Source organism: Ochlerotatus camptorhynchus, unplaced genomic scaffold, assembly GCF_037179485.1.
Source record: "Ochlerotatus camptorhynchus isolate MF236.1 unplaced genomic scaffold, CSIRO-AGI_Acam_v1.1 ptg000094l, whole genome shotgun sequence".
Taxonomy (NCBI): Eukaryota; Metazoa; Arthropoda; class Insecta; order Diptera; family Culicidae; genus Ochlerotatus; species Ochlerotatus camptorhynchus.
In genome coordinates, this window is record NW_027040584.1 from 4,672,630 (window position 1) to 4,692,479 (window position 19,850).

The following is a 19,850-nucleotide window of genomic DNA, read 5'->3' on the forward strand; positions in this document are numbered from 1 at the left end:
ACCGCGATAGAGGAAGCCGTGTCGTCGGTAGAAGGGCTTCCACCGTTGGAGGAATATAACTTCCTCTCCAATCTGATCTTGGACAGCGCGCTTCGAGCTCAAATTCGGCCGGTTCCAGGAACGTCTTTGCGTAGGAAACCTCCTTCCCCTTGGTGGGACCACCAATGCACTGAGGTTTATCGTAACAAGTCCGACGCGTTTAAGCTTTTCCGGAAACGTGGAACACCCGTACATTTCGAAGCGTACTCGGCTCTTGAACGCGAACTCAAGAGCCTCATCAAAGCCAAGAAACGCGGATACTGGCGGCAATTCGTGGACGGATTATCGCGCGAAACGTCGATGAATACGCTTTGGAACGCGGCGTGAAGGATGCGTAACCGGTCTTCAAACAACGAGAGCGAGGAGTACTCCGATAGTTGGATTCTCAAGTTCGCGCGAAAAGTATGTCCTGATTCTGTGCCGGCACAGATGATTCCTCGCGAAACGACGAATTCTGTAGACGAGATCAGCCAGCCTTTTTCAATGCTGGAACTCTCACTCGCGCTCCTTTCGTGTGGCAATTCGGCTCCGGGGGCTGATAGAATCAAGTTCAACTTGTTGAAGAACCTCCCAGACGTCGCTAAGAGGCGCATGTTGAACTTGTTTTGTCAGTTCCTGGAGCTCAATATTGTTCCGGATGATTGGAGGCAAGTGAGAGTTATAGCCATTAAAAAGCCTGGAAAACCCGCGTCAGATCATAACTCGTATCGTCCCATCGCGATGCTATCGTGCATTCGAAAATTGTTGGAGAAAATGATCTTTTTTCGCTTGGACGAACCACCTACTCTCAGATACTCAATTTGGATTCCGTAGGGGCAAGGGAACGAACGACTGTCTCGCGTTGCTTTCCACAGAAATTCAGTTGGCTTTTGCTAAAAAAGAGCAAATGGCTTCTGTATTCTTGGATATCAAGGGGGCTTTTGATTCAGTATCCGTTGAAGTCCTTTCAGACAAACTCCACGCTTGTGGCCTTTCTCCATTAATAAATAATTTTTTGTACAATTTGCTGTCAGAGAAACATATGAGCTTTTCTCATGGAAACTCTACAGCTTCTCGATTTAGTTACATGGGTCTCCCCCAGGGCTCATGTTTAAGCCCCCTTTTGTATAATTTCTACGTCAGAGAAATTGACAATTGTCTGAGTGACAACTGCACGTTGAGACAACTTGCAGATGACGGAGTAGTGTCAATGACAGGGCTCAAAGTGGTCGACCTGCAAGGACCCTTACAGGATACCTTAGATAATTTGTCTACTTGGGCTATCGAGCTAGGTATCGAATTCTCCTCGGAGAAAACTGAGTTGGTCGTTTTTTCTAGGAAGCATAGCCCAGCACAACCAAAGCTTCAACTTTTGGGTAAACCGATCACTCATTCTATGTCCTTCAAATATCTTGGGGTCTGGTTCGATTCCAAATGCACCTGGAGATCCCACATTGAGTATCTGAGACGAAAATGCCAACAAAGGATCAATTTTCTCCGAACAATTACCGGAACGTGGTGGGGAGCTCATCCGCAAGATCTTCTAACGTTGTACCGGACAACGATTTTATCGGTTTTAGAATACGGTAGTTTTTGTTTCCAGTCGGCGGCTAAAACTCACATCATCAAACTGGAACGTATCCAGTATCGTTGTCTTCGTATCGCGTTAGGATGCATGCACTCGACTCATACGATGAGTCTAGAAGTGTTGGCGGGCATGTTGCCACTATCGGATCGGTTTTCGGAATTGTCCCTCAGGCTCCTCACCCGTTGCGAAGTTATGAACCCACTGGTAATCGAAAACTTTGAAAAGCTTCTTGAGCTGAACCCTCAAACTCGTTTTATGTCATTGTACTACGTGTACATAACACAGGATGTCAGCCCTTCACAGCATAATCCTCATCGTGTATGCTTCTCCGACTTCGGCAATTCAGTTAGTTTTGATTTATCTATGACGCGGGAGATTCGTGGGATCCCAGAACATCATCGTTCCATGATTGTTCCGTCAATTTACGCTGCAAAGTTTGGCCAAGTTGATTCCGCAAGATCGTTCTTCACAGATGGATCACTAATTGAGTCGTCCGCTGGTTTTGGTATTTTTAACGAATTTCATAGCGCCTCTCGAATGCTTCAAGCTCCTTGTTCCGTATATGTTGCTGAACTGGCGGCAATACACTATACGCTAGAAACGATCGCCTCACTTGCACCAGATCACTATTTTATTTTTACGGATAGTCTCAGTTCTGTCGAGGCTATTCGCTCTATGAGGCCGGTAAAGCACTCCTCGTATTTTCTCATGAAAATACGAGAGCTTTTAAGTGCTTTATCTTTAAGATCTTTTGTCATCACCTTTGCATGGGTCCCATCTCATTGCTGGATTCCGGGCAATGAGAAGGCGGACTCGCTTGCAAAGGTGGGCGCTATGGAAGGCGATATTTACGATCGACAAATCGCCTACGATGAATTTTTCTTCATTTATCGTCAACAGTCACTCGTCAGCTGGCAGAATAAGTGGAGTGAAGGGAGTTTGGGACGATGGCTATATTCGATCATCCCTAAGGTGTCGAAGAGTTCTTGGTTCAAGGGGTTGGATGTGGGTCGAGACTTCATTCGTATGATGTCTCGCCTCATGTCCAATCACTATTCGTTAAACGCTCACTTGTTCCGTGTTGGGCTGAAGGACAGCAATCTCTGTGAATGTGGACAAGGTTACCAGGACGCAGATCACATTATTTGGTCTTGTGCTGAGCATCGCGGAGTCAGATCTGAACTGTACGATTCCCTTCGGGCTCGAGGTAGACAACCTAATGTTCCAGTTCGGGATATTTTGGCTAGACGCGATCTGGAGTTTATGAAACTCATATATGTTTACTTTAAGAATATTAACATTAGATTGTAAGTTTTATTAACCTTGTATTTAGTTTGTATTTTGTACGTGTGGGTTTTTTTATGTTTGTTTTCAAGATGAATAGAAATTAGTTCATGTTTTAGGATTAATTAAATATTTGTATCGTAAACCACATTTCAAACCTTCCTCTCCCTTTTCCCATCCAAAAAAAATTGTAAATCCCCACTAACCTCGAGACAACCGCGAGTATCCGGTCCAGCTCTTTTAACTTTAAATATAAGAAATCAATAATGTATAACAAAAATGATAACTCGGCTCTGTAAAGTTTATTCGATTGAGCCTGTACAAATAAAGTAATTAATAAAAAAAAAAAAATTGATTTTACAAGCTCCTTTGATATTGCGAGACTATTCACGACGTGCAAAATTCAAGCTGAGAGTTGACTCGACACAAATATGATTCCATTGCACATCGTTGTTTTAGAAAGAGAAAGCATAGTTTGCTATCTCGTTTTAATCTTCACCGATGGCAGATGCGAAGGGACTGCTGCAAGCCGTTATGGAAGTTTCGGTTGCATTCGGGTGTAAAGCAAAAATCATTAAACTCAATCTCACCACAGTTTGGTGAGATTTGCAGTTGGTGAGTTTTGTTAGCTTGATATTCCGAGCTGCGACATCACAGCTTGCAAAATCAATCGCAGTAGTTTGCTTGTTGATTTTTGTCTACGAAAATCAAGCGTATCTTGGGCGTTGGTGAGATTTGATTTTTTCGATATTTTCCCAACACTGATAAGAATTGCTGTATATCTTTCTTGAAAGCTGAATAAGAGCTTATTCAGGTATAAATATGCTTCTTGGGGAAAAATACAACTTTTTAGCATTTATTCAGCTCAAATTGTTGCACTTTGACTATATGTTTAGTATTACTTCTGCGTGAAGTCAACGATTTACATAGTTGAAGATGGTAATTTCGAATAACAGACTGAAGTGATAATTTTTATACGATAGAGAGGAGGAGATGAAAGTATAGAATTGATAGTTCCGTTTAGATTACGGCAGTGTGAAAATTGCGTATAGAGAGTAGATAGCGAGCTAGGACAACTTTTAAGGAAGGTACAAATCGGTTTTATCATCTCTCTTTACCAAACTTCCCCTTTGGCGAGGCTCATCTATCGTATAAAAATTACCACTTCAGTCTGTTATTCGAAATTAGCATCTTCAACTATCAAATTGATGGTTGAACAGGCATTATAATGAAGATCTAGAACTGTTCAACATTTTAAATCATGCCGCTCAAATATTATTTCATGATACCAGGTTACTCAGAAATGATTCAAAAGACCTTCAGGATTTCAAAGATCTTAAGGAACACCTCTGAATATTTTTCCAAGACTTGAGAATGGCGAAGTATTATCTTGAAGATCTAGACCTGTTCATCGTGTATATCGGATATTTTTTTCATGATACCAGTGTAACAAGACTTATATGAAATGGGGAGAACTCGATAAACTTTATAACACTAATACCAATTCAACCGATAAGTTGATACCCTTTTATATATCTTTACAATAAATAATAATCAGTCTATGCCAAGCCACCGGAGTATTCGCTTCGAATCCGAAACGCACGTGAAGTCCCCAGTTAGTTCCCAGTCCACTTGGTTTTTTTTGTTACATTCTGTAGACAGGATTGGGCCTAAGTTTCGTGTGCCGGTTGAAATTGAACAAGAGCAGTGTTTGTTTCACCGGTAGAGAACCACAGTGAAAGTGGTTGGTTGCACGGGGAAATATCGCGGTTGAGAAAGATATCGGACTACTCGACCGGTGGCGGAGAGGGAAGAGTGAATTTCCCTAGTAGAGACGGTGTGCTTGGGAAAGCACTGAAAAGCTGCTTTTGAGGTGTTCTATGCGGCGTTTGAGAAAAGCAGCCCATGTGATGAGCACATGGAAGTGATCTCAAAAGGCTATTTAAGGTCAAGTGCGCTGACAATAGACGGTTGAGACAACCATTGTCTAATCTACCGAACTGTTGTAGGTTTCACATAAGACGCGCGTTCGTAGATCGATCCATCGTCGGAGAACGGATCTGAAATCGACGGTTCGGGAAAGGTTTCATCGTCGGGAAACTTTTCCAATCGCTCACTCTCCGAGAGGGTGATAACTCTGTGGAGCCTCGTGGTCGCGATCGAAGCGTAGAGTGTTCCACCGCCGGGGAGCGTTTCTGATACCGTCGCGTCGCACTTCGTTTCATCGTCGGGAAACGTAACTGGTCGTTGAAACCCCTGATGGACGGAGGTCGTGAGTGAAACTGAATCTGAAAGTGAGATTTTTGAAGATTCGGTTATTCGCCTTAGTTTAGACGGAACTGATCTCACACCCTTTGTTACGGACCGAAAGGATAAACATAAGCGACTCGCAATGGCGGAAGAGCTGAAAGCACAACTTGCAGCTATGAAGCTGGAGTTAGATGAACTTCGTCGGTTGTCGTTATCTAACGCTGGTGCGTCCAACAGTCGTAATGCTGTGCCAGTAGAAAGAGTGCCCGATTTCAGGGAAATTAGAGAGTATGTCAATCCGTTTGACCCCAAAGTGCCATCATGTCCCACTGCAGAAGCTTGGGTAAACACCATTGACGAAACTGGAGATTTGTATGACTGGACTCCGGCATTGAGGTTGCATTGTGCACGATTAAGTTTGAGTGGTTGTGTTAACCTATGGTTTGAAGGATGTCATACCAATATCAAGAGCTGGCAAAATTTCAAAACGGAAATAGTGAAAGGTTTTCCGTCATCGAAAAATCCCATCTACTACCATAATCTGCTCTCATCGCGAAAATGGAAATCTGGGGAGACAGTAGAAGAGTACGTTTACGAGATGATGGCGATGGGTAGAAAGGGTGGATTTGAAGAAGAAACTATAGTGATGTACATTACGAGTGGCCTACGGTCGTATGTGAAGCGGTCAGGGTTGACCATCGGAAAAGTGTCCAAGGTGCAGGAGTTTTTAGACGAATTACGCTGGATTGATAGCGTGGACGCAGTAGCAGGTACCAATAAAACTGCCGATGGCGGGGCTACAACGAATAGTACTGATGGTCGCAGGAAAGTGGACGCAATGGGCGATTCGTGCTTTCATTGTCATGAAAAGGGACACATTGCCAGAAATTGTCCCAAGGTGAAGTGTCATTTATGCAAAAAAGAAGGTCACATGAAGAGTGAGTGTAAAACTTTCGGGGCAAAGAGGGAGTCCAGAGACCAAAACCCGCAGATGATGCGGGTGGTTGATCAGAAGAGCGTTTTCGTGAAGAATGTAGTGGTGAGTGGTGTCAGTTTGAAAGCCCTGGTGGATACCGGAGGGCGAGTATCAACCATTCAAGAAAAGTTCGCACAGAAGGTTGGTGAACTGAAGCCCAGTCATAAAGTGCTTCGAGGATTCGGGAAGAAGGAGGTGACCGTGAATTCGAAGGTGTGTGCAGATCTGCAGGTCGATGGAATAATCCTGCCAGTAGAGCTGCAAGTGGTACCGACTTGGGTACAGGATACAGCTATCATTTTGGGGGAGGATGTTATTGATCAGGACCGACTCGTCATGGTTAAACGGAAAGGTGATGTGAAGTTTGCGTGGGAGAGAGAAGTACAACCGGAGTCTGTTGAAACTTTTTCGGAGGCGGAGGGTGAGGGGTCGTCAGTTGCTCGAATGTATACAATCGATGTGAAGCCGGAAGTAACAATTGATCATCAACAGTTGAACAGTGATGGTGATGTCCAATACAATCAACAACTAGTTCGGATGATAGACCAGTACAGAGAATGCTTTGCTCTCAATATGAAGGAGATGGGATGTGCTAAATCGGCAGTAATGAAGATTAACCTCGCGGATGAAGAGCCAGTGTATATGAAACCACGGAAGCTGGAATATGCTAGGGAGCATGTTCTGGGAGAAATTGTGAGTGAATTGCTAGATTCGGGGATTATTGCTAAGACAGAGTCCTTACAACCTTACAACAGTCAAGTCGTGTTAGTCCCGAAAAAGAACAACCAATTCCGAATGGCGGTGGACTATCGCATGTTGAATGCGAAAACAATTAAGGATAAATATCCGATGCCCGACATTGAGTCGTGTTTGCAGAAGATAGTGGGGGCGAGACTTTTTATAACCATCGACTTGTACAGTTGTTATTATCAGATTCCACTGGATACGGACAGTCAGAATTACACTGCATTCTCGACAGCTGATGGGCATTACCGTTTTCTGAGGATGCTTTTCGGTCTGGCAAACGGTTGTGCAATATGAGAGCCATGAACAAAATAGTGGATGTGTTGAAAAAGCAGAAAATTGTAGTGGTGGCTTATATGGATGACCTGATACTACCAGGAAATAATGAGGAAGAACTGTTGGAAAATTTCGAGAAGCTTTTGGTAGTGTTACGGGACGAAGGATTTACCATCAATTTGCGGAAAAGCTATTTTTTCAAAAAATATGTGAGTTTCCTGAGGTTTGAAATGAGCATAAGTGGAGTGCGACCTGGTGAATTAAAGACGAAAGCGGTGGCCGAGTTTCCAACTCCGACCTCGGTTCATACCGTTCAGCAGTTTTTGGGGATATCCGGATTCTTCAGACGGTTTGTGAGAAACTATAGCATCATTGCAGAACCGTTGTTTCGACTGCTGAAGAAAGATGCTGAATTCGTGTGGCAAGAAGAGCAGGAGCAGGCTTTCGGACGAATTAAACAGTTGTTGGTAGCACGGCCTTTGCTCGTGTTATATGACCCGAAGGCTGATATTGAGCTTCACACCGATGCCTCAAGTGTAGGATTGGCAGGCATTTTGCAGCAGAAGTGTGAAGATGTCTGGAAACCCGTTGGCTACTTTAGCCGGAAGAACTCGAAAGTGGAGGCTGTTTATCACAGTTACGAACTGGAGCTTTTAGCTGTGGTAGCGAGCGTTGAGAGCAATATCTGATCGGAAAATTCTTCGTGATTCGCACGGATTGTTCGGCGATTCGAGATACATACGCGAAAAAAGAAATGAACAGCAGAATCGCTCGCTATTTCCTGAAGATGTTGGAGTACGATTTTCGAATTGAACACCGATGTGGGACGAAGATGCAGCACGTTCACGCTCTTAGTCGATCACCGATCGAGGAGCCGATGGAAGTCGAAACGGTAGTGGAGAATATAATGGTGTTGGAAATTTCGAATACGGATTTTCTCATGATTATGCAGAGGCAAGATGAGCGCTTGGTGGAGATAATCAATAAACTCTCGCGGGATCCGTTGTGTGACGAAGACAGGCAAATCCACGATAACTACGAGTTGGAGAAACATCGTTTGTACCGAAAGGTTGACGGGCGAAAATGTTGGGTTGTGCCGAATAATGTGAGATGGAGGATTGTGAGAAGCTACCACGACGAAAAAGGCCACTTCGGCGAAGATAAAGTGTTGGTGATGATGCAAACATTGTTTTGGTTCCCCAAGATGCGGAAGTATGTTCGAGCTTACTTAAGTGCGTGTCCCAAATGTGCATTCTTCAAATCGAGGCAAGGCAAGCCGGAAGGTTTCCTGAATCCGATTTCGAAAACGCCCGTACCGTTCCACACGGTACACATCGATCATCTGTGCCCATTTCCTAGGTCGTCGAAGGGAAATGAGCATATCCTTGCCATTGTTTGTGGATTTTCGAAATTTTTGTTGGCAAAGCCGGTGAAATCCACAAATACGCAGCCAGTAGTGACCATGTTGGAAGAAATGTCGAGTTTGTTCGGATTGCCGTCTCGGATCATTTCGGATCGTGGTACGGCATTCACTTCAAGGCTCTTCAAGAAGTTTTGTGGCGATTATGGGGTTGATCATGTTCTGGTTGCTGTGGGGACTCCTCGAGGAAACGGTCAGATTGAGAGAAGCAATCGTACCATTCTCACTGCTCTCCGAACGATGATCGACGATGGAGATAGACGGTGGGATGAGAAAGTGAGGTTTGTGCAGAATGCGATCAACACAGGATCAACACGACAACAAGGGTATCTCCAACATCCCTTGTGTTGGCCTACAAGCCGAGAGATGTTTTGCAAAATGAGATCATCGCAGTTATTTCGGCCGAGAATATGACACTAATGGAGTCAACGGATGAGTTACGCGACCGTGTAGCGAGAACGACGAGTGAGAGTCAAGCGAAGCAGAAAAAATACTACGATGAACGACGACGAGCAGCGGTCAAGTATGATGTGGACGACTTAGTGTTAGTGGTGAAAGACCAATACATTGCTGGAGGTAGCCGTAAACTAGAACCACGGTACAAAGAACCACTCATAATGACCGAAGTTCTACCGAATGACCGTTATCGAGTAGCTACGGTTCCTGGACTCAGCGGTCGCCCTTTTTCGACCGTGTATTCGGTGGATCATATGAAGAGGTGGTGTCAATCAGTGGATTTGGATGAGGTAACCTTGGTTGGTGGTGGTCATTCGACGCAAGAAGAAGAAGAGGAATAAGGAAGATGTGTGAATTTGAACTGTATTGAACTAAATGTGAATTTCGATGAGGACATCTTGAATAACTGGGTGTCCGAATGTAACAAGACTTATATGAAATGGGGAGAACCCGATAAACTTTATAACACTAATACCAATTCAAACGATAAGTTGATACCCTTTAATATATCTTTACAATAAATAATAATCAGTCTATGCCAAGCCACCGGAGTATTCGCTTCGAATCCGAAACGCGAGTGAAGTCCCCAGTTAGTTCCCAGTCCACTTGGTTTTTTTTTTTTTTGTTACGCCAGTTTACCCAGAAATTATTCCAAAGACCTTCAGGATCCTAAAGATCTTATGACAGCCCTCTGAATATTTTTACAATACTTCAAACTGATCAGGCATTATTCTATAGGTCTAGAACTGTTCAACAATTCAAATCACGACCCTCAGATAATCTTTCATGATATTACGTTGCTCAAAAGTTATTTCATACCCCGCAGAATTTCTAGTAACTTCTTGAATCTTCTGGGAATTTCTCATATATTCTAAGAGGCTCTCGGAATTTCTCGCAAGCTCTCGGAAATTCTGGAAAGCTTTCGGAGCTGATGGGAAGTTTCCAAAAGTTTTGGAATGTTTTTGAAAACTCTGGAAAGTTCTCGGAATGTCTGTGATGTTCTTGAATCCCTTGAAAAGTTAATGTAGCTTCAGGAAAGCTCTCGGATTTTTTGAGAAACTGTCGAAATTTGTTGTAAATGTATGAATTTTTAAGAAATTCTCGGAATTGATGGGATGCTTTTGGAACTTGTGGAAAGCTCTCAGAATTCCTGGGAAGTTCTTGGAATTTCTGTGAAATTCACCGACCTTCTTGTAAGCATTTGTCGGAAATTCTGAAAAATTCTCGGAATTTATGGGCAGTTCTCGGAATTTATGGGCAGTTCTCGGAATTTATGGGCAGTTCTCGGAATTTTTGGGAAATCCTCAAAATGTCTACTAAGTCTTTGGAATTCTTCTAAGACGATGTCAGAATTTCTGGTAAGCTTTCAGAAATTCTGAAAAGCTCTCAGACTAATGGGATGTTTTCGAATTTTTTTTTAGGAAGTTCTCGCATCTTCTGGGGAAGTTTCCGGAATTTCTAGAAACTTCAAGGATTTTCTGATTTTTCTTGGAAGGAACTCCTGGGAAGCTACAGAAATTGTGGGTATTTCTCGGATATTCATAGATGAGCACGCGTCTTGTAAGAATCGGTCGGTATTTCGGGGAGGTTTTTGGAAATTCTGAGCAGTTTTCGTAATTTTTGGGATGTCCTCAGAATTTCTAGTAAGTTCTCTAAAAAAATATATATAATATTTATGTTTTCGTCATAAATCTTTAACAAAACATACCTCGCAGTAGCTGAATCCCGTTATAATCCATTTTGTATTTTCTTAGGCTGTGACAAGGGGTAATCAACTCTGCACACTGTGCCGAAACACAGCATGGCACACTATTCGGCCCTTTAGGACAAATTTTGACTTGGGACGGGACTTGACAATCGGGTAGTGATTTCGAGCCAATTTGCTGTCAAATCCGAGCCAGTTTCTGATTGGTCGATTTGACTGCAGCAATTGTGGCATAAAAAGTGAGGCCGGAATCAAGGTTGACGTCAATGGCGTTGTTAATTGTATTTATTTGCGAAAGGAAAGTTGTAAAATTGAGTGCACTGCGTGTTTTAAGTGATGGATGTTGTTGATAGTGTTTTTTGTTTCTGGTTCTCTTTATTGTGTTGAGCAAAAAGAATGTACAAGCTGCTAAACTGCGGAAGAAACTTCAAATAAAATTCATATTAAAATAGAAAAAATATTTTACATTCCTGGCATCATAGGTCAACTCCGTCAAACACCACGCACAACTTTCCGAAGGGCATTCTTAAAAAAAACACTAAGAAGAGGGAGAAGCTCGATTGTCAATTACCGTCCCGGACGTTGACAAGTAGGATACAATCAACATAATATAAAACGGCATCACTGTCGAGAGTTAACGTTTTGCAAATCGTTGCTATGGTTGACTTCTTTGTTTACTCCATTGGGTTCGGATTCCGAGGAAAAATGCTGTGAGTATTGCTTGCACCTGTCTGCACCATGAAACTAAGTTTATCTCATCCGATTCGTAGCAAACATCCCAGCGGCTTGTGGTTTCGACCAGAATAGCTTCACGCCAACAGTATTCTTCCACACCATGGTCGGTCGCGAGGGTCGATACGACAGTCAAGATGGCCAAAATGGGTTCCCTCCAGTAACGTTTCTAGATAGAGCTGGAATTAGGGCGGGACAGCTTTTGTAAACAACGAGGGGTGCGACTCTATCTAAGATGCAGGAAAATTTTCGCTTTGCTGCGCCCAAGCTTAGTGATAGAACGAAGATTGATGAAGATTTTTAAGATTTCCTTCAAATAGTTGGAGAGCGATGTGAGTAGATCGAGTTGAAACAAGATTTTTCGTAGATTGATTCGCTAACGTGTTATTTTTCGACCATCTAAAATTGAGATTTAGATGTGTCGCACCCCCAGGTAAACAATGACTTCTCTCGATGATTTCTAGACACTCAAGGCTCGCTCAAGCAAATCAATATCACTATCAGGTAGGGGAAGTCTTCCCCTAGCCGATGGTTATGTTGGTTTGCGTTGGCGTGGCTTGAATTCCTAGAAATCATCGGGAAAAGTCATTGTTTACAAAAGCTGTTAGGCCCTAATTCCAGCTCTATCTAGGTTTGGTCAAATGCCTATAAGATCATCCTATACGATACGTCCAATCGACGAAGTTTTCAGGGGGATCGCAGATTATTTGTTTTCTATCTGCAAATAAATCGGAAAAATTTTTCGATTCACAACAGTTCCTTTGAATTTTAAACAGATTTTTTTATCACAATATTCGCCTCGAGATACATTTGTAGGCCCCTTGAAAATGATTACGTTCAAACGTCAATTTGATTTTACATTTAATTTTGACAGTTGGGGCATAGTCTAACTAAAAAGCAATTTTAGCTTTTTCGTTAGACCATGCCCCAACTAACGATAACCATCTGGTAGGGGAAAACTTCCCCTACCCGATGGCGATGTTGCTTTGCCTGGGAAAGTCTTGATTTTCTAGAAATCATCGAGAGAAGTCATTGTTTACAAAAGCTGTGACGCCCCAATTCCAGCTCTATCTAGAGTTAATATATTGCCGTTTCATGGAAAATAGTTCGACGCAACTGACAGCCACAGCATGCGATTAATGCTGATAATCTGACGCCAAGTTCTAATTTTTCTCTGAATTTGTAATATTTACTCATATGAAGTATTTAATTAATATTAGTATAGCAGTGATCAGTCCCATGCTGGCCACTCAGTGTTTTCAGCGAATAAACTTTCGTGATGTGCGGTTCTTCACCTGTTCATCGGTGTCGCTTTGATTTAGTGATTTGCGGTAGTCATTGCGGTTGGAAAGTTAGGAACGCTAGTTCAAATAAATTTATAGGTTAGAATTGCACAGTCGTCGCTCACGCTGTCCCAATTGGTCGACCGGAATGGTCACTAGCACGTTTTGTTATTGTGACTTGTAGACTAAAGAAAGGAAAAAAGTACCCGAGCACAAGCGAATGGAATTCCCTGGTAATCCGCTTTCTTCCCACCCAGAGATGAATGGTTGGCCATAAATTGTTACTACCTTGGCGGCGGCTACTGAAATCCTGGGTGCCGTGTGCGCCTTGTTCGGATAATCCCGGTGGCATCCATTGACGCCCAAAGCCAGCCGCCAGTGTGTGCTCTAGAGATTTTTATAGTGCACACCATTGTTAGCTACTTTATGTGTTTTTGTTATTGTGGCCTTCCGAGCGCTTTTATCCGCTGGCTACTTTATGGAATCGCAATTCCGAAGCCACTTCTGGGTTTGTGTTCCATTTCCCTGCTGACTGTGGCACTGGAAATGGAAATAAACGAACAAATTATTGGCTCGGTCGTTCTCCTCACGACGTTGCCACTGGCAACGCGGGTGGTGGTGCGGTGCATGGAGTGCTTGTCCATATTCAACAAGTCATAAATCTTGGCTTTGTGCCCAGCTTTTTGGACTACAACAATATCACTTACCCGAGTCTGGGAGAAAAACGGGGGAAAATGGGATTTTTCCCACAAGTCGTCCAAGAAAATGTTTTTGTACCTCCCCCTCCTCGAACGTCAACTGTAGGTAGGTTACGTGTGCAACGTCCACGCAATGGAATGATATGAGTTATGATTATTAATTGTGACAGTCACAGCAACCCTTTGCCGAATATGGTGCTATTTCAAAGCCTGGTATCAAATGCCCAGAAGAACGTGCGTGATTTACGATTTTCATCTTTGCATGCAATCGTAACTTTTCGCATAGACGTGGTGCATACGTAAGCTAGAAATTTCCCCAATAATAGGAATATATTTTCAGATGCGACCTAAAGTTCAGCATCAAAACCTCATCTTCCCCAGTTTATGAAATGCTTCAGTACATACGTTCAATGGTCGCCACAACGTGACAACATTTTTTCCAAGTCAGCAAACCAAACCGGCAATGATCCTATACAAACAGTCCATACTTAGAATAGTTTACGAGCTCATTGAGTCGCCTCGGCAATAATCTGCTTCCCTTGCAAGGCTCTCTTCGATGCCCGAAAAGACATTCCGGTGGCGTCAGGAATTCCTAACTGACTATAACAAGAGCTTGGAGCTTCACTGGGTACTCTGGGAGACGACGCAAAAATTAATTAATTTCACTAACGCAGAAACGTGTCCGGAAACCGTCATCATGTGTTGCTTTCATTCCTCAGCAGGTACCCAAATATGGGCCAGCAGATGGACATTCCTTTGCCATTTTCCCTTCGCAGAAGATGGGAAAGGACCTGTCACCGTCGTCGTCGTTGTCGTCGGCATCATCTTCGTGTTGTACCCGAGAAGAATGGCATACAATATGTTTGTGCATGTTTGCCGCCTCCGCAATCCTTTCAACATGATCAGAAGGAGTAGGACCAACAGATCACAATCGGCTTCTTGATATGGTTCATAACCTTCCAACTACCTACGATTCATATGTAAAACATTGACTTTCTTCCTATCTCAGGAATCCGGCTACAAGAAGTTAACCTCGGATACGAGCACCGAGAAAAAGGAGCAGAAAATTCCTGTTCCCTCGCTTCCGGTCCGGACACCATCCTCCCACCCCCAGTTCGTTTTGGTCGTCCATCATTTGTCATTGAATAGTGTTTTTGTCTGGTATCCAGGTCGTCCTGGAGCGGGCGGTTGATAAAAGAAGAAATAGCGAAGATTCCAACTGAATCAGTAACGGGACGCCGCCAGCAGGAGGCCATAAAATCCCATTAATCACAAGCTGCTTGACACATGCTGCAGCGTGGTACCTACAGACGGTAGTAGGCGTGTAGAGATGGTGGCGGCGGATGGCGACGATCGACGTCAGATAAATCGCGCATGGCTTGCTTTAATAACGTATAAGCTTGTCAAAATTGTTGACTTTGCAGTAAGCAATTTCTGCTTTTAGGAAATTTACATAAAATTGCTATTCGTCATGGGCAGAAAAAGAAAACAGCTTCTCCTAAAGCGAACCCCACACGTATCAATATATTAGTATATTGATGATGTGAAAACAAAAATATTGTCAATACTGATACATTGACGTCAATTCAGAATATATTGACCACACGATTATGATCAATAAAAGCAATCGTGTAGGGTCCACTTACAACACGGTTCAAACAGAATATGAACTGACCGTTTACCTCAGGGCAAAGAATATCCCCCTCCCCATCGGTTAGCAACAGTCAAATAGATCGAATCTGAGAGGGCCGTGCCTTGCAGGCAGTCTTCAAAATGTGTCCAATATTTCTTCGAGTTCGTCTGGTTGCAATCAATTGTTTTGTGTTTTGTTTAATGCAATGCCCCCCTCGAATTTGCTACTGTTTTCGATAAGTTCTACGGCATCGAACGGCCAGGAAGCGTAAAATAAATTCAAATAGAACGAACGCAAATTGAAATGTAAACTTTCGAATGGAGGAGTTTGTCCCGATTCTGATGGCATCCATTTTCAATTTCCATTCGCTTCCTTTTTTTTTTGGAGACCATTCCGATTGGAAAACTTTTACACTGTCTTCGCCTATCCAGCGGGAAAAACTTAACTAATTTCAATGTTGATACGTGTTTTGGAATGTACCAATAGCGTACCATAGCTTCCCGGAAAACCCTGTCCCGCTGGATAGACATACGATTTCAGCAAAATCGATCGACCAGATTTCTACGGAAATGTGACGTACCAAATGCGTACTTTACGAATCTGTAATTCACTTTTAACGTACCTCTTATTTTCACTTAAATGCTTATACGAAACTTTTTAATTCGGTTTATATAAATGAATTCTGGGTACGGAATTGGATTCCTCGGAAACATTATGCTTAAGTGCATTCTAGCCAATTTGAGGACCAAAAACAGTTTTTTTTTTATTTGCATCCCTTAAAAATATACTTATTATTATAATATATATAATATTATTAGATCACTCTACACTGGTGAGTACTAGTGAGTGACATAAGAGGTCAAAAACACTGTGCAGTGAACTCACAGAAGCTCACTCCAGAGAACACTGGAGTGGGAGAACTGGTTGGTTCTCTGGATATAGAGAAAGTGGAATTGTGAATGATTTGACGCTCCGTTTCAATGTTCCATTCGATATTGGATTGTTCAAACCTTGTAGTCGTTACCAATTCAATTCATCTTCTCGTTATACTTCTGTAAAATGCATCAAACTAGCCTTCATAATTCATTTTTGATACTTGGTAATGATCTAGTCTAGCTGATTGAAGCCGACATGGAACATCTAAGCAACCTGTTAATTTTACTATTGATTCAGCATAGGACTCTTAAGGGCCACCCACATTAGATCCGTTTGCGTTGCGTTGACGTAAATTTGACAGTTAGACAATAGATTTAAATGTCACTTTGCCGCAACGCGTCCGATTCGGATCTAATGTGCGTGGGCCTTAAGGCCGCTGTCTTAGTGGGAGCGAAGAGGCGCGCTTAGCTTTCTATACAAAAGAATTCCTATTATTGATATTATTCCTAACATTCGATTTCACGATTCGCGTGCCTCTTCGCTCTCAGTATGGTAGCGGCCTAAACAAATCAACTATTCAAATCGACGTATCTGCTTTTGTAAACAATGTTTTCAATCGATGAGTTGTCTTAACTGCTAACTCACCCACGCAAACAAACACCATTATCAGGTAGGGGAATCTTTCGCCTACTAGCTGGTGTTGTTAGTTTCTGTGAGTGAGTTTGCAGTTGCCAAAAATCGTCGATTGAAGAGATTGTTTACAAAATCAGATACGTCGACTTGAATAGTTATGCTTGAAATACCTAAACTCCCATATAACCAGAACGTCAAAATCGAACACATGTTGGATTCAATCTGTGTGGCTGTGTGAATTGGTGAATTTTAACTTAAATTTTACAGATAAAAAATTTTCACCAGAGTTATTTTTGACAGACCAAGAATCAATGTTGACAAACACCTTGAAAATCACACGATCGACAACAGAGAGATTTTTGAACATTATACTTTATTTTCAAAATGTCAAATTGAAGTAAAAATTCAGAAAAATTTATGAATTTTCGCTGACACTTCGAAAATAAATTATGATGTTCGAACACCCGTATGTGGTTGATCGTCCGATTTTCGAGAAATTGTTTGTAAAAATTGTTTTCTGGTTTGTCGGAAATAAGTCTGGAAGAATAGCAGATTTATTTGAAAATTTTCCATCTATCAAATATAAGTTAAAATTTACGAAATTGACCGCAGCCTAAATGTAGGGGGGTTGACAGCTGTAGTATACTCCTAGTCCCACCATCGAATGGCATTTGCTAGATAAGATGAGGTTGCGACATAATTAAACAAATAAGTTCTGCAAACAACGCTCTTTGAAAACAATTTTATGAATATGTTACTGGAAAACATTCAAGGGTTTAAAAGGAGGACATCTTCGCGCAAAAGGAGGATGTAGAAAAAATATTTAAAAAGGAGGACATATCCTCCTTTAGGATACTCATATGTAGTGACTTACTTGACTTAAAATGATCTTTATTTCTTGTATTTATGTGGTTTACATGTATAACCTACCAAGTGACACAGATGCGTCTTTTCAACTTTAGTTCTTATGAAATTGCAGTTATTTTTAATTACAGTTCCTGGTCCTACCAAGCCTGTTTATAGAATGACCACCTGGGATGGGGATTGGTTTGTGTATCATATGTAGTAGGTCCATTTTATGCTTAATATGCTTGTAGCAAAATACTCGGCAAAATAATGCTTCAACAACGCTCGAACCTATGCTCTGGAGAGTGGGCTCTGCAGTGAAGTTCCTCGAGAGGTAAACTCTAGAGAGAGTGATTTTAGTCCACCACAGAATTCTCAATAAGCACTCTCTCACACTTGGCTTGTCGTGTTCTCACCGTAAACGTGGTGATTTGCTCGCATGAGTTGCAATGCATACATCCTCAGTGGAGGAAAAATATACGTACGCTAAAGCCGCATTTGGTTGAAATGACATCACTGTCTTTCAGAAATTATTCCTGAATATCCCTGAAACACTCTCTGATTGGTTTATTTAAATCACTGGTAAATTCTATCACCGTTCTCTCGTTTGGATCCTGGACAAGTTACCATTGAAACGGCTCGCACCAAACCCTCTAGCGGTTTACGAGTCTACTATCAGAACATCAGGGGACTCATGACTAAAATTGGACGATGTTTATCTGGCTGCGCTTGACGGGGAATATGACGTTTATGTATTCACTGAATTTTGGCTCGATGGGAGGATCAATCCAGTGCAACTGTTTGGCGACTCTTTTACTGTCTACAAATTAGACCGTAAGTCATCCAACAGCATTCGTACTCGCAGTGGTGGTGTCCTCATCGCTGTTTCCAACGCATTCGCCTCCTGCGTGATCGCCGGAATTGAAGCGATTTGGGTTAAGGTCAGCCTCACTTCGCGGAACATCCTCATTGAAACGGTGTATATTCCCCCTGGGAACGTCGACATGACTGCAGCACAATGCAGATTCATCTGGATGCTGCAGAATTTGCATCGTCCTTGACTGATATAACGGATGTGCTTCTTCTGCTTGGTGATTTTAATCACCAGATAAGCTCAGATCTGGTCGTCCTCAGACCAGGGTTATGCGATTCCAGATCCGATTGCATCTTCAACTACTCCTGTCAGCCGCTTGCTTGTAGACGGCACGGCTTTTCATAGACTGAGCCAGATAAACCTTGTTCCCAATTTTCAGTCTCGTTTTCTTGACTTGGTTTTTGTAAGCGAAAGTGCACTTCTGGACTGTGTCGTCGCTGAAGCGCCTGACCTCATTGTTCCTCTTGACAATTTCCACCCTGATTTGGATATATCTATCGCGGACGGATCTCAAATTCGTTTTGATGAAACCTTGACTGCCAATTGGCTCAATTTTCGGAAGACCGATTTCCGTTTGCTGAGGCATTCCTTGTCCCGGATTGAATGGAATGTGTTCAATGGCCTTGATATCGATACAGCAGCCGCTCGCTATAATTGCGTTTTGCGCGACTGTGTTTGTGTTTCATTACCGAAGTGCCTACCTTCAAGAAAACCGCCATGGTCCAACGCTACTCTCCGCAACCTGAAACGAGTGCGAGCTAGAGCTCTCCGCGCTCTCACTCATCGACGATGCACCCTTACCAATCGAAATTTTTCAATTGCCAGCAATGATTATCGCCACTACAACAACTCTTCTTTACAAGAGGTATGTAATTTGTACTGAACATAAGCCCACCCCAAGGGATTCGGGTCATTTGTGAATATGAAGAGGAAGGAAACTGGGCTGCCGTCAAAAATGTTTCTCGGCAATGACGTTGCATTGACAACTGAGGACAAATGCAGGCTATTTGCTAGGCACTTCTTAAGAGTCTTCTCGAATGACTCACCATCGCAAGCAGAAATTGAGCGAGCGGTCCGTGATGTGCCAACCGACGTCGTAAACATGGATGTTTTTGCCGTAGATGTACAAATGGTTCTCTCTGTGATAAGTAAAACCAAATCATCATTTTCACCAGGTCCGAGTGTTATTCCATCTGGTGTCCTGAAAAAATGCTCCAATATCTTAGGTGCTCCGTTGACCTTGCTCTTCAACCTGTCACTTCGTCAGCAAATATTTCCCGCGCTATGGAAACGGTCTACTATGTTCCCTGTTTTCAAGAAAGGAGACAAACGCAATGTGAAAAACTACCGTGGGATTACCTTGCTCGGGATTTAATCTAAGGTGTTTGAGTCGCTGGTAATTGAGAGATTGTTTGCTTCCTGCAAGCATAACATAAGAACATGTCAACATGGCTTCTTTCCTGGCCGCTCCGTGGAATCGAATCTCGTCAGATTTACGTCGTTCTGTATGGAAAATGTATGCAAGAAACTTCAAGTGGATGCCATCTACACTGCTTAA